Raw genomic sequence first — 15,493 nt, forward strand, 5'->3', positions numbered from 1 at the left:
CTGCCTAGTGTAACGCATACGCACTATCACCAGACCTTATAAACCAGTATCTGGAATAACAGGGATACGTAGCTGTATGCCAGGATTCCCATACATGGCAATAATACAGAACAAGATTGTGATTTCATTATTTACTGTATTACTTTCATTCACCCACTTTAGGAACAATACTATGTCCTAGCTTCAAGGCCGCTGACCAAAGATGCACATATAAACAAGGGAAATTATTTTCTGGTGCTAATTATTTAAGCACGTTAGCCTTGACTCAGATTCTGGAAAGTACTTTGTACCTTGAAGTACAACAACTGAAAGTAAATTCACTCTCCAACAACAGGAGTGTCTGAGTCACAGAGAATATATTCATTTCAGTATCACCAATACCAGACACGCATAAACAGCCTGTATTGATCAAAGATATAAAAGCAGTGAATGTACAACTAATGTGTTCTACTTGTTGTATGAAAATATCATCAAAAGGACCCATCCCTGTTACATGATTTTAAATATTTTTTAAAAATCAGTTTTTCCAGGAATAAAAGACTAAATGAAATCTTTGAAACAATCAATCAGAAACAAGCACATATTATTCTGGAATAGCTATTTTTCTATGGATAAATGTTCTTCTCACAGAACTTCGCTTATATCACCATTAAGCACGGAAGAAATAAATGGGGTACAGAAAAGTTACTAAATTGAGGTAAAGAGTCAAAGACCTCCAAACAGAATACTCAACTGTCTTTTCACCATATAATTACAGATTTGATGATAGTAGCTCAGAAACAGTTTAGCAGATTAACATTCAGATGGTGTACATTTAATTGGATAGAATTTGGTCAGCCCTTCACATCCTAAACCTATACAAAGTACACTGGAGTGTGATGGATCAAGTCCCATCATCATCGCAGGAAGCAGCTCAAACAATCTTTCAGCTGTTTAGCAAGCTTACCCTAAAACTAATTTGTTTCTACTGTTTGTTTTAGAACTTTATTCTCTGAGCATTTAGAATCTTCTACTTTCCAGTGTAAAGTAGTTCATGGCCAACTTACATACATCTAGAGGAGGCAGTCTGAATAGTTTTTTTCCTTGTCTCCATTTATTTTCATAACGTAGTTATAGAGAGTAATCATACCCCTTTTAACCTCCATTTTGCTAGGCTAAACGAGCCAAGTTCTTTTAGACTCTTCTCATAACGGATCAATTCTTCTGAGGCAGTATACCACCCGCTTTACTGAAGTTCAGACACACAAGATGTAGAGTATTTTCCCTGTCTATCTTGAAATTTCATTCTTAATCGGCACATGGATTCATCACAAATATACTCATTAAGAATCCTGAGTGCTGTAGTATAATAATGCAGACAAGAAAAAGCGGTATGTTACAGAATCCTGAAATGCTTAAAGTGTAATTATGGATTATTTGTGATAGAAACAGTATAGAAACATTACACATTAATGACTGAAATGTGAAATATGATAAGCATTAGAGACACTGCCATTGTGATGTACATAGCTGCAGTACTGAGAGGATCTGACAACTCCAGAAAGCTTCTGGAAACATATCCAGCACAAAAATGTTGTTCATGAGTATGTTTACAAGCAGATAAAATTTGAACACACAGGACAAGGTCAGGATTCAGCCATGCATTACTATAATTATATATTTATTTTTTTTTTAAACATTATAATGTTAAAAATCCCATTGGCTTCTATGAGGTCAGATTTCCACATGACAAAGTTTTGTCAGGAAACTTTCTAATTTAAAGATGCAAAACCAGGCCTGCAGTTTCCAACCTTGAAATCAAAAAGCAAACTGATCCAGTTATTCCACCAATAAACAGATGAAATTTACTTCAGTTGGAAACCAGGAAAAACCCCAGATTCCTAGAGAAGTCTTCATAGCCAAGCTCTGGGTCACAGATCTAACACAAATTGATAATCTAAATTGTAGCTCATAAGAAAAGCAGAAAGTGTGCTAGAGTCACGGTTTACAAAGTACCAACTCAGCTATTTTATAGAAAAATAAAACCTTTCATAAACCATACCACAAATTTGAGTATTTAAACTCACAGTTACAAGTCAAGGAAGGTTACATTTTAGAATTAACATAGTACATCGTAAATTAGAATACCCATTATATATGAAATGATGAGGAAGTATAAACAAACTACTTGTATTCCTTACAGCAGCTCTGCATTTATGAACAGCACTGAATGACCCTCAGAGTTTCATGCTGAGATTCAAAAATGTTATTTTTTGCTAACAACATGCATAATGCATGCCCTATGATGACCTCTATCTGTCAAAACTGATTCCAGCATCTGTCACTTCCAAGCAACACAGAACATGGTTTACACTTTGGGCAGGGATCATTTTAACATACAGGATAATGACATAGAGTATAGAAGACCATGGTTCAAGGGTGAATTTGTGGATATACTATATACTATTAGCACAAAGATGTAAAACAGCTTTGTCTGCATTAAACACCCATTCCTAGTTAATATGAGTCTTGAAGGATGACTTTCTCTTTCTCTTGGGAAAATACAGCCTAGTCAACAAATATTTATAACCTGATCCAAAACCCACTAATGTAATGGAAGAAAGCCTCCTGACTTCATGAGGCTTTGAATCTGAAACAGAATTTTAGATTATCTGACAAGGCCGCATCTTAATATTTCCAGAATCTCAACACAATGACACAAGCCTCTCCTATAGGAAATGACATGAAGTCTCACTAATTCTGTCCTTCCTTTCACCAAAAGAGAGGTCTGGGTGTCTGTTTGGAGACTCTGAACTTGCTTTAAACCTTTTTGGTTTATATTTTTGTAGCTACAAAAATAGGGAATGCAGCTCTGCTGAGGAACAGACTGACATTTAGTGATTGATAAGCCTTCCATAGCAAAGACCAGAAGAAACACTCCATCTCAAATCTCAGAGCAAGTGCATCTCCAGCCCTCTTCACCGTCCAACCAGGAAATGAGGGCAAAGTAACCCATAGCAGTATCTCATTGTCTCATTGGATTAAATGTCTGACCAGTGACCCAGAGCATCATGAATCATTTCAACATCACAAACTAAAGACACACAGGTAAAGGAGACCCTGTATTTAAATAAAAGTGAAGAAATACAAAATTAGTATTTACACCACAGTAAGTAAAGTTAGACTGTGAAGGTTTCAAATCAAGAAGCATAACTACAGATAATAAAGTAACAAGGAGTTATGATAAAAAAGAGGAAAACAGATGGGTTGGTAAGGACAGCAGTGTGAATAGCAAGTGGACAGTTATACCCACAATCTGAGCATCCATGACAAAAAACATCAGCTTTTGCCAGCTTTTTTGGCAATATCTTGATCCAATACTAATATTATTAAAAGCTAGTTAAAGGGAAGCTCTATTCTGAGCATGGACTACATGAAAACACAGTCCTTTGGCATTCTCTGTGTGTTCTTCAAATCAGCTCTGCTAGCTTCAGCTGTTTAAAATTCCTGTTCCTAATGATTTTGTTGCAGACTTAACAGTAAACTGGATTCTCCTCTCTTGCATTTATCAAGAGAGCTGCTTCTTAATTCCTAATCAGTGCCATCTATCTCCACAACCAGTGGAAGTCAATAGCTTTGTACAGTTACTGCCAAAGGGAAAACTTGTCTAGAAGGACTTCTCAGCTGGTGAGGGGACAGGAGAAAAGCAATCCTACAAAATTTACAAAAAAATACTTACATTCAGTTTCTGGGGCTGTCTATTAATGACACAAAAGAAAATAGGTGGGTTTGTTGTTTGTTTTTTATTAACTTTAGGCTGAGTGCTTATGACACAAATTACACGTACATGTACTCACATACATGGAACATGCCAGCATAGTCTTTTAAGTGCACTCTTCAGAGTGGCAACTATTTAAATAATTACTATTGGACAACATTAATACAATGAATAAGTACATAGACATACCTCAAAAGATATTTTAATTGAACTTTTAATTCTCCCAGTCTTAATTCATTATTTTTGTATGTCATCATAATTAAAAGTTCTAATTTTAGGTGTTGCTTATAAGCCTTACATTCAGGCAATATGACTGAAATGCTGACAGTGCCTAAAAATCAGCTTTGAGTATTTCACTTGCCTGTCTTCTCTTTAGCCATGTTGTCATTGAGTACTCTTCAATAAAGTCTCAATATTTTTCACATGACTAACCACAACCCCTGAGTTTACTGCTTGACTCAATTTTAAGTCAAAAAACTTCAGAAGGCTGATTATTAAAACATTTAACAGTTACCATAAGCCTTACTCAACTAACTGTTTAAGCTTCTTCTTACATAGTTATACAAGTAGAGCAGCCCTGGCAGAGCTTTCTTACATAAACAGAGAACTCGCAAGCACCAAAAAAAAAAATCTAAAAAAATTAAAAAAAATCTTCACTATCTCATAATTCAAATGACAAATTTGTAATGCACTCCAAACATCTGGTAAACATTCATGTTTCACTTCCACAGAAACAGAAGATTTAATGACTGTCATTCTACAGGACAAATAAAACTACTGAAGGAGTTATCTTCTTTTTTTACAGCCCTAGCCCTGCGTGCTGTGACTGTCCTCCCTCAACTGTTCCTACCATTGTACCTCCTTAAAACCTTCTTGAAGCAGCATTTGGGGTTTCCTCCAGTCCTTTACTACCTGTCAAATCTTCTGTAATTATTCAAAGACTCAATTTTTCCACCATTTCTTTTTAAAGCTGCATATATAAGCTGTATTCTTGGCACACACCTCTGCAAAAATGGTCAACCATCAACTAAAATGAAGATGTGTGGGAGGAAAAATCTGTCTGCTAACAGCCTGATCAACAACTTGTTATCAGAAACAGAAAAACACCACAACTCAAGAAGTGCTTTTGCTTCTTCAGGTTTTGTAGACCTGATCATTAGCAAAAAGCCCCCTTTTAAGTAGCTGTATCTCCATTTTCCAGTTAAGATCCATGCAAAACTTGCAACTACATTGCAGATCATAGCAGAAGTTCATTACAAGGAAAATAAACAAGTCTAGCTATGTTATTCAATTTACATGGTTGCATTTTTGAAACTGTGTGACTTCTGAAATATTTCTACATAGGTTGTTTGGGGTTTTTTTACAGTAGTTTGTTTTGCTTAGAGAACCATGCACAGACAAATGGACATCTTTCCCTGCTCTGAATATCAGTATTTGACTTAGCTCAAGTGTTTTTTCAGCAAAGATATTTGAGGATAACCCTTTATGCTTAGTGACAACATAAATTAGCAAAATCAGCAGCATGGGAACATGGACACTCACTGAGGTGGACAGTACCGTCTCAGTAACAGCTTTTTTCCAGGTCTTCCAAGTCAAGGCCAAACTTTATGCTCAGCTTAGTGCTCCTATAAATACAGCTAGCATTTATTTTGATCAGAAATAAGCAATTTAGCTAAGAAAATTCAGAATCCAAACTGAAGTTTCAGAATTGATTTTTTTATTTAGAAAAATAACTCCAACAGAAGGCATTTTCTTACTTAACTCCTAAGCAGGGACATTTGGCACATCGTGACATTCATTTTAAGGAATCTGGAAGCTTGTTGCCTCTGTGCAAGAAAAAACAGGCACTGCAGAAATGCTTCTGAACAGCTATGTTTTTAAAATTGAGAAAGGCATAAGCGCTGCCCTTTGGGAAACAAATGAACCTATCACTATTTAGATGACCAATGACCATTTGTATCTTACGGTGGTTCTGCTCACAACTCTCACAGATTCAATCCTCAGATTTAAATTTCTTTTTTGTTTCTCAAAACAGAACAGAAGGAAAAGAAACTGTGAAGATTTGAGGAAGCTGGGGGACAAAATGTTACAACAGAGCAAAAGCAGTCTGAAAACTAGTTAAGTACCTGCAGAAAGAATCTACTGACATGCAAATGCCAACCCATTCCTGTTTGCAGAGCAAACATTGTCAGAAGCTGTCTAGGCATCATTCAAACACTCAGTCTTCTTTTAAAATACATACATTTGGTTTTGTACATCCATATGTAACTGCGGCAATAAAGGATCCTATTTTCAGAAAGTCAAGTACGAAGTACTAGAAAGGTCAAGCACCACTAGCTCCAGCTGCACTTGTCAAATCTTTTAAAAAATTTTTTTAAGCTTGACAAAGAAACTTTAGCACATTAATTTAGAAAACCTGGACATGCCCTAGATGGATAACTGTGGATTGCAAATGCAAGAAAGGATGTTTAAAATCATAGAAATTTCATGTGCAATTCCAACATCATGTCGTATTATTTATACCCAAAACCAGCTACTTGGCATTTAAAACTTTGATGTCTATAGTTTGTCCTCTCTCAAAAAAGAGGGCTCTCTCCAGGACTGCACTGAAAGAAAGCGGAATAGAGCTATGAAGGTCACTGACTTTATAATGGTCATAGCCACATATATATTGTGATAAATTAGAGTGCAAACTTACTCTACTTTCGCTGACAGACCTTGGTTTCCTTTTCATAGCACGTCTTCCTCCAAACAAGTGTTAAGGACAAGCTCTTGTGTTTTGTACAATTTAGCTTCAAATGCTTATTCAGACAACTAGTCCTTACTTGCAGTGACACAGGCAGCTGTCTTTGTGAGATCAAGGGGTTTTTTGAATTGTCTAGATTGAGAAGAATCTCAGCACTTTAAACAAACATTAGAAATGGCTGAGTGCTAAATGTCTTATCATGTGACTAAACAATAAAGAATAATCAGGTTTCAAAAATACAGTTTTCATTTGTTTTGACGAAGTAATGAAATTCATCATTTCAATGTAGTGTAGTAGGTGAACTGGGGACATAAGTTTTAAAAATAATGTTGCCTCAAAACTAAGAAGCTTCATTATTTTCTTTAAAATTGAGCAAACTACAGTTTTGGCATATGAATTAAAGTGTGTTACACAAGGTGTTGTTTTTTATAAAAGCACAAGGTATGAAAATTAACCAGTGTTAATTACCACATCTTTTAATGTGGTGCCACAGATAGGCACGGCATTCTAAAATGTGTATTTGTTCAAACAAGTACCTGCCCTGAGGAGCTAGCAACTTACATTGGGCAGATACTATAGGTGAGCTATGAAGGTGTGTCCAGACAGTAGTAGATTATGTGCAGCAAAAGACTGAAAAACAGGGGCAAAACTTGGAAAATACAAATCCATTATTCCACAGAAGTAATTACTCTGAGCTATATTTTTAATACTACCTTCTGCCTGCCCAGGGATGATTCTGCAGCAAGCAGTAAGAGGAAAAAGGCTTGAGAAAAGAGGCCCACTTTGGAAACTGAATTTAATACTGTGAAATCTCATGAATCTTATACAGGACCTAAATATTTTTCTGTTGTTGAGCATTCACAGACTGAATAATTTTGAAAAGAACTTGGTCAATTACAAATATAAACTCTGTCCCTTCTAAAAAATAAATACACTGCAGTAAGAATATGATTGTCAAATCTCACCTGCAGTGTACCCAAAAGCATGGCATGACAGGAAGCAGCCCTACCTTTCAACAAGTCTGTTCAGCATAAATGGATTTAGTCATCCTGCTGAACACACTGTACACTTCAGTGTACAGATACTGTACACTAAAATAATAATCATGGGCAGCAAGATGGTAACCCATAAAAACACACACCTATGCCACCTAGAATCTTTCACGGTCTCACAATTTTAAAACATCCATTGTTGAAAATGTGCTGAGATTTCATTCATCAAACATTGCAAAAATGAAAATTAAATTATCTTTCACACAATTTCTTTTGTGCTCAGTACTGACTAATAGCATCTGCCTCTTCAGTAACAGACTTCACTCTCCATTTCTGCTACGTACAAGAAATAAAGTCTCTGGCAATAGAGGAGTTTTCAATTATTACATAACATGAAGGGGAAGTGGCTGATGCCTGGCAAAGCAGACAGGTTCCAGCAAATGACAGAATAATCTTACCTGCACACACCCTCTTCATACTGATACATAATCCTTCAGCTTTTCAAATTAAACACTCTTGTGATCTTCCTCTTCGAGCAGTTTTTCTTTTCTGTGGCCTCTACCCCGATTATGACAGGTACCTCTCTTACTTCTTAACTGACAGTTCTTAATCTACATGCAAAAAAATTTCAGGCTATATAGACCTTCTTTGCATGGAAGCATCTGTAGATGAATGTTGCCAAGAATTACGGCATTACGTTAAGCAATGAAAAAACACTGTTGCTTTGGCTGAAACAAACTTGCATTCAAAAAGTATGCCTACTGATTTCTGGTTTGTACAGATTACAGCGAATAATTTTTTTTCTTTGGGGAAAGAGCACAAAACTTGCTTTCCTTACAAAATATTTGTGTTTTAAAAGTATAAAAGGATGAGTACATATTTCACTGTTACCGCAATGTAGTTAAAATTGTTTATCTCTAAATAACATACACTTGTGATTTTGGTTTTATGCCACTACTTTGCAAATTTAAAGCATTGGCAATCTAGGAAAATAAATTCTAAGACATCCAAAAGGCATAGTATTTTGTGATACCTCCACCTTTTCCACAAATTTGTAGTATCCCTAGCCTCATTCAGTTGACATACCTATACACAGACATTCAGACCACATTTTAAGTATCCACTGAGTACAAAAATATATATAACTTATATCTTATCTGATCTCACTGTCTTCATTTAGAAGTTACCCTTTCTTTTCTAGCAGGACCAGTGTATCAAAAATTATATACTACTCTGATGCACTAAAGCTTCTGCAAACTCCCTCCCTTTTTATCAAAGAGAAATATTTTCAATTTTAGTACTAGTTTTAAAAATTGTTTAAAAAATTGAATCACTTCATTTTCTGTGTTTACATATAAATAAGTCCTTAACTTGAAAATGGATCTCATGGTGAATAAATAATAAGCAGTAAAAGGGTGTTGTTTTAAAGATAAAAATGAAACTATACAATAAAATCATCCATGATCACTTGATCTTTGTTGCAAAATCAAGAGGTTATTGGTAAATTATCATAGGCAATAAAGATGGGAATCAAGTCCAGTTCCCTGTCAAGATGTCAGTCTTGCCATAATAATCAGGCTCCATCTTAAAGCCTTTTTGTTTCTTTCCCTCCCCCCAAGAAAATCCTCGTATATTCATCTTCCCAATAGTGAAGGTTCTCCTTCTATTTTCTGTGTCCAGCCTGAATGTGTACTCCAGCAAACAATGGGTAATTCATTAGGACATAAACCATACCTGAAAGCAATAAAGGATATAGGTTGAAGTTACATCTAACCGAGGATGAGTGTATTCTGTTGCACCCCCACTAACTGTGCAGTCTCAGGACTGAGCTGGTTCACCAACCGAATCAGAAAGAAAATCACTTATTTCCCCATCGCTGCCACTGCCTCCCATGACCAGTTTTCCATTCTCTCATTGAAGTGACTTAGCCCTATGACCAGACAATCATTAGATTCAAAAGAACGGGCAGTGAGGGAACAGCTGAGTAGGAAAATGCACCACACCTTGTGGCAACAGCCTGTAGTCACATCAAAGAAGCACCAGAGATCAAACTGACACTAGCAGAACACCCAGAGTTGGTTGTTTCTCCCAAAAATACTGCCCTGACAAAGAATACCACTTACACACTTAAATCCCAGCATCAGCTCTTTAAGATTAGTTGACCATTCAAAAGTTTCTCAGATGCCTGAGCCATGTGCAGAGCAATGTACAATTACAGGATTTAAATCAATACCACCAGAAACGGACAAATAACAAAACCAGCCCACAATGCACAAGAACAGTCAGAGACTTAAGTCTCCACCATTAAGTCTTACACTCTTTTCCTTTTGAGCTTTTCTCTTTATTTATCCTCTCTTCTCCCACAATCAAGCAAAAAAGGAAGAAGGGGAAAAAAACTATAGGGCGACCTGTAGAGTCTTACAGGGAAAAATAACTAAACACCCCACCACCACCACCCCAAAAAGACCAACCACATTTAAATTGTAGAAGACATAGGGGCATTAAGTGAATTCCACTGTACTAAAATGATTACTGCTAGTTGCAAGACAACTGCTAATGCCAGGAGTGAGATGCTATTCTGGAAGGAAAGCTAGGATCCATACATGCAGCTTTTGTTGTTGTATCATATTTCATGCAATTTATTGCTGTCAAACCCAATTAAGGAAAAAATCCAAGAACCATAAACATGCTGCTTTATCATCTAAACTAAAAGATATAGTGCCTCATGCTCTCTCCTCTCCCCACATCTGTTCCAAATGGGCTGGTTAAAGAATAACCTCTAAAGTTAGTGGAACCAAGGCATGTTTTCAAGATATCAGATAATGAAGTTACTATTTAATTCCCTGTTACACACTAAAGCTAAAGAAATGCAAGTTCTGAAACGTGCAAGACTGAACATGTCTTCTATTTATTTGCAGGTCAGCAAGAGCAGCAATGGGGGGCTGAACTCAAGTGCTTTCTCTAAATCCCTTATAAAGGTACCTGACCTTTTTTCCTGGATAAACTACATCAAAGAGTTAAAACAACTGGGTTGAATGAATTGATTCTACTGAAAAATCAATCAGATCAATTTTTGTACTGTCACTACTTGGAAAGACTAAGTACTAAATAAATTCAAATATGAAATTGCTGAGCAGTTTGTGATCTGCAACCTATTTCTTAAAACAGCCTCAGTACCATAGAAATAAGAGGTTAAGTGTGAAAGCAATGCTTTAAAGCAACTCAGTTATAATCAACAGATGTCCCAACACAGATATCTGATATTTGTACAAGGCAGACTGGTAAAGCCTACTATAAAATCAAAATTTGCAAATATATGGATAAATATAATATAAAGACTAAAAATACTTTTTAAAGGAAAATCAGGGGATATTGTTTAGAGTTTTTTTTGAAGTAGACAATGAAGATGAGGATCAAGATTACATATTAATACAGATTAGCAAAATAATTTTAACAGGACTCACTCTGAAGCTCCCTTCCAGTTTTCACAATATGAGAGGCAAAGCTCCCCCAAGATAAATAAGCAGCAAAAGGACAGGAAGTGAAATGTTGAAACAGTAACATCGTTTCAAAAAGAAGCTGGTTTCCAAAAGGGTCACCCAAAGGAATCCATGCTTGGACATCCGTTGTTCAAAAATTAATAAGCAGTATTGAAATGGGAGTAAAGATGGATTAAACCTTGTAGAAGGTGCAAAATTATTTCTTTAGAAAGAACACTACTTGCAAAGAATTGAAGGAAGATTTCATGAACTGAAGTGCCTGTACAATAGGATTACAGATTACAGAATAAAGTTGGCTGGAAGAACCTTTGGAGGCCATTTGGTCATAACTTCATGTAAGATGCAACTTAAAAAAATACAAAGTAACATATAGGTTGAATATTCATCCCTAATCATGGACTCTAAAACAGCTACCATCACACAGACAACAGTTCTCAGAGTAATTGCTAACTATTCTTTAAAATCAGTTCTTTAAGATCATAATCTAATTCTGCTATGTATGAATACTAAGAAATTTCTTGGAGCAGACCACAGAAATAGAAAGAACAACCACTCTTGGACCTAGAAGCATGCAGACAAGCAAACAGGATGGTCAGACATACAGAAAAGCTTCTGTGTCAAGAATTAAGCTGATAATGGCTCTTCAGGTTAGAATAGAGATGACTGAAGGGGATATGCCAGAGTCAATTCAAGAGTGGCACAGAGACAATATGCAGAGAAAAAGTATTCATTATTTCTTTATTTATTATTCACTTTCTTGATTCAAAAAATAGGAAGTGTCAAAAAAATAGGCAGCAGGTTTAAAACAAAAAGAAGTACTTTATTCACACAACTAATTATGAAAGTAACAGTTAAAGGATGTTGTGAAAACCAAGAATTTAGGTTGGCTCAAAAAGTGCAATGAAAATACGTGGAAGAAAAATTAAGACCTAAGAAACAAAAACACAAGGTACTGAGGGAAGTTACCACAACACCGTACCCCATATTCTATCCTTAAGCATCCATTTAATTGGCTACTGTTGAAGAAGGGATCCTGGGATAGATTGGCCTGCAGCCTAACTCAGCCTCATTGTTGTCTTCCCTGGGAAGCTCAAAGAGGTGAGCAGATTAAAAACTCTCCTGAAAAGCAGCATCAGTTTCTCAGGCTCTTCCCTCTGGCCCCTTCTACCAAGCTGTAAAACTTTCCTCAGGCAGAAGGCAGAGGCAGTTCTGGGAGCTTTTCTTCTGTGAATTTTCAGTAGTCTTTTTTCTCCCATGGGATGGCTGCTTTCAGTTTTACAATGTTTCCCAAATTCTTTGTGTGAGAATTACTTTGAAGTAGTGATCAAATACTGATTTAGTTAAATGAGTGAGCCACAAAAAAAGAAACCATATGCTTTAGAGTACTGTTAAAATTCAGTAACTTTTGACTATTTTTAATCATTCATTGCCTTACTGTCTTTGATTTACCTTCTGAGAATGACAGTACCCTGAAGATTTAAAACAGATCTGAAAATAGATGGGTAAATGCAATACTCCTCTTGAAGATGAATACAAGATTTCTAAGTCCCAACAAACTTTAGCAAAATGCTACAGAATTCCCTTCTACTTGCTGTGGTAAACTAAAGGCAACTTTGCACCATATGATTTCTGCACATGCCTTCTTTGGTTTTTTTAAGTGCTGTACTAATTTTTTGTGTACATAAAACACAAAACAGTATATTTTTTTTGTTTTATTGATCATACTTGTAAGCCCATTTTGTTCACTTTTTACCTTAATCTTTTTCTCCTTTCTGCCTGCCAACTCCCTTGTAGTTATCTGTAAACAGTGACGTTTTGCTTAGAACAGTCCATGCTGAGAGTGTTTATATGCAAAAAAAAAAAGAAAGATATTGTAGGATTCTTAATGTACCTCAACTTAAAAATTATGCTAATACATGCTAAGCATGTATTAAACACCATTATTTCTCTAAGAGAAAAATACAATGTTAGTTGCTCAAGATACAGAGACAGTCCCAAAAACACATCCAGTAAGACAAAAGAGCCTAAATTACTCAACTACAAACTAATCTTGCAATCCAACCAGACAAGGATGAAAGAGTTTGACAAAATAAATATATTTCACCCTTTGGCATCTGGGTCTTCTGATGTTTAATTAAAAGAAAAGGCTAAAGGCTATGTTCTTCTCTGAATGTTAGCTCACTGCTGAGATGCCAAAGGGACAGGCACCTTTCAAAATACCTCTCCCCAACAGGAATGTAAAAATAATTTTAATTTAAAATATAACAAGCCAAATAAAATTCATTAAACTGCATTTGAAATGCTTCATTGGAAGACAAAATTCTGCTTTGCCTTCCAGAAATGCATTAGTGGAAAATTTCTTGGTGCAAAATATTAGACATGTTCTTTCTTGTATCACAACAAAGATGAATTCGTTATTTTGGGAAACAACAATAGCTCAGCACACGGCATTAGCACAGTAGTAAAAAAAAAGTTAGGATCCTGAATGTAATATGTATTTTTAATAAATGTGAGATAAATTAATTTGATCTCACAAATTAGGTCACACAATTCAGTGTATCTCTAAATTCACTGTTGCTGAGGTCCACCTGGAAGTTGTCCCAATAACTACTCCTAAGAACATGGTGACCACAAAGGAATTCACTGACTCTGGTCTCAAACCCCAACACTGTACCAGCCACATGACGTAAAACATGTTAAAACACATCTATCAATACTAAGAGCTTGTCAGGTTAGAGCTGCAATCCAAGTCCTTGAAGGACTCCAGAACATTCAGAATTATACAGCACATCAGCAAGCAGTATTGCCTTTATCCTACTAAGGAGTCTTCCTTCTGCAGCAAGGGTGCTCCTAGCTGCCCTGTTAGATGAGTTCATACCTACGATTTACCTAGTTCACATAGATTCCTAGAGACAGGCACTGTATATTTTATATGCACCTTGAACAAAGTGTTTAGATCCTGTGTAGACAAGGAAAAAGCATCCACAACGCAATAAAATCCACCCAGAAGTTAAACGTATGTGTTACATATATGTATAATCAAAGCTCAGTTTTGGTTCTGTAGCTTAACACATTACCATGTGGAGAAGTCTTTAGCTACTTAGCAAATCTAATGCTCCGCAAACAGTACAAAATTATACCTAGGGAAAACACACAAAACTATATATACTTTCTTATGATTGTTAATTATTAGACACACTTTATGTCCAAGAGAAGCAGACATTTGAGTTCCTTCAAGTCTCTAGAACAGTAATTTCTCTCTCTCTCTTTTTTTTTTTAAGCCATATAGGCTGCATTTTTATCTATAATAGGAAGTTGCAAAAACTAAATCAAAAGGACATAAACAATCAGGTCATTCTGGTTAGTCTGCATGCAGCAAGCCTCCAAGTCTCCTGGTCAGTTACAGTATGTGATGGATGTTTTACTACTATCAACCTTACTAGGTTATCCCGTACCAGTAAACAACGGGGAAGACCTCAAACTTGTCAAACAACAAACTCTTTGCTAGAGGAAGTTTTGTGAAACATTTCTCTTTCCTCCAGTATTCCTTCAGGCTTTCCCTGATTTAATTTACAGTCAGCTGCTCCTTCACGTACACATTCATTTTGACCAGCCATTAAAACCCATGGTTATGTTCAATGTGAACAGTATCTAAAGCTGAAAAGAATGTCTTATGTATACTCTAGTACTTGAGTTCATGTTCCCCCAGAAGTCAACTCCCCCAGAAACTTTTCATAGATATTTAAGAGAGAAAGAAATAAGCCCGTGGGACTCTGAGCATGGTCCTGAGGGAAGATGCAGAAACAAATGGCCTGTAATGATTTGCTCTACTCAGTCTGAAAGGAAAGACAAGACCTATTAGAGGGGATTGCTATTCACTCCTATGTTTCATTGACAGGAAATATAATTAACACTACCAAATGTCTCAGAAAAATACCTATCGATGTATTTCTTGATTCTATACACAGAAACTCCTTTACTAAAGGAAAAAAATGCTACCTTGGTCTAATCCATCTTGATGAAGCGAGTCATAATAAAGAGATACTATTAGTGACATCAGTCAGCTCCTCACTTCTCATGAGAAAACTAAATCCTGGGGGCTTGTTTAATTGGCTTTTTATTTTTGGTAGACCTTTTTCTGTGGCTTAAAACCAAGATAAATTCTTGTTCTCAGCAATGATATTGACAGTCAGTTAGTAATGGACCACAGAGATGCAGCCAGAATCACAGGTAGCTGCCCCCATTGCTGAAATGGAGAAATAAATTCCTGAACGCCAGTTTTTCAGCACTGGGCTTCATGTTGCACAAGGTTATCTTTTCTTATCCATGAAATTGGGTATTCTCTATACAGGGCTGAACGAGAAAGCCAACAGTCAATCAGGACTACCAAGGACTTGCCTTAATAGTTCATTAAAAGAAAACGAGAGATATGCTTCAAATTCTCAGTTAAAGAGGGTAGTTTTATCTTTAACAACTACATGCTTGGCAAAGAATTATC

General features: G+C 36.1%; 1 protein-coding gene across 1 annotated transcript in view; it reads right to left on the reverse strand.

Annotated features, from left to right (window-relative positions):
• VAV3 (vav guanine nucleotide exchange factor 3) overlaps window positions 1-15,493 on the reverse strand; it is a 182,622-nt gene that overhangs the window by 42,820 nt on the left and 124,309 nt on the right. The gene's annotated exons all lie outside the window — the stretch shown is intronic.

This window comes from Buteo buteo, chromosome 10 (genome assembly GCF_964188355.1).
Source record: "Buteo buteo chromosome 10, bButBut1.hap1.1, whole genome shotgun sequence".
In the NCBI taxonomy this organism is placed as follows: Eukaryota; Metazoa; Chordata; class Aves; order Accipitriformes; family Accipitridae; genus Buteo; species Buteo buteo.